Source organism: Rhineura floridana, chromosome 7, assembly GCF_030035675.1.
Source record: "Rhineura floridana isolate rRhiFlo1 chromosome 7, rRhiFlo1.hap2, whole genome shotgun sequence".
NCBI classification, from domain to species: Eukaryota; Metazoa; Chordata; class Lepidosauria; order Squamata; family Rhineuridae; genus Rhineura; species Rhineura floridana.
In genome coordinates, this window is record NC_084486.1 from 48,804,466 (window position 1) to 48,805,556 (window position 1,091).

At 39.3% G+C, this 1,091-nt stretch overlaps 1 pseudogene; it reads left to right on the forward strand.

Annotated features, from left to right (window-relative positions):
* Nucleotides 1-439: 439 nt before the first annotated feature.
* Nucleotides 440-557, forward strand: LOC133389743 (5S ribosomal RNA; annotated as a pseudogene).
* Nucleotides 558-1,091: the final 534 nt, after the last annotated feature.

Consider the following 1,091-nt stretch of genomic DNA (forward strand, 5'->3'; position numbering starts at 1 on the left):
AGAGTCAGTCAGCATTCTGTGGCCACTGAGTACACTCAGTTCTCATTGGTCATTTAGGGTCAGGGATATTTTTCCTCTGAAGATTTTTTTTTGCACTCTGCAATTCTTGAGAGCAATTTGAGAATCCTTAGGGAAAGCCTGATGACCCCTCTCTCTTGTGCATAGATGGTGCTATTTTGGTGACATAAGAATTAGCATGCCTTTGGATGTTGGGAAATAAGAGGTAAATGATACATATTTCATGTCATGATGTGTCTGACGGCATGAGATCCATAACTAGGAAGCATGTTACTACTAGATGGTGCTAACGCTATCATGGAGTAGACCAGACATGAAGAATCAATATGAGAGGCAAAGTGTATCTGTAGATCTCAGACTACAATCAGGAAAACAAAGTGCCCCTCTCTGCTCTGAATAATATCCCTTATCTAAAATAAGCGCCTATGGCCATACTACCCTGAACACGCCTGATCTCGTCTGATCTCGGAAGCTAAGCAAGGTCAGGCCCAGTTAGTACTTGCATGGGAGACCATCTGGGAATACTAGTGCCGTAGGCTTAGAGGAAGGCAATGGTAAACCACCTCTGAATACCTCTTACCATGAAAACCCTATGAATATTATACAGCGTGGATTTTTTCACATTCTGCAATGTTAAATTGAAAATACCCCCATGCCATTCTGATCCTTCCCATAAGCTCATTTCAAAACAAATCATTACAAAATGTATAGTCATGGACTCAGAAACACTTGTTTAACAACCCTCTAAATTTTCATAGTGATACACAAAACAGTCAGAGAGAATTGAGAGTTCAAAGTGTAAAAGAGAGAGAGAAAAAAACCCAGACCACTTCTGAACTTTTTTCTGTCAGAGTTCTCATAATTTGTTGAAATTAATTAAAAATCAGCCGTGTTCACTGAGTACCTGTAATCCTGTTACTGACCTTGCCCCATACTCTGACCTTCATCTTCTGCAGTTTTAAAAGTTAAAAAAAATGCCTGGCTGATTTTTAATTAACTTAAGAAATTTTACCTTGAACTCAATGATAACGTCGGGCATGCTCAGTAAGAACTGACTGTCAGTGTTCTAAAAG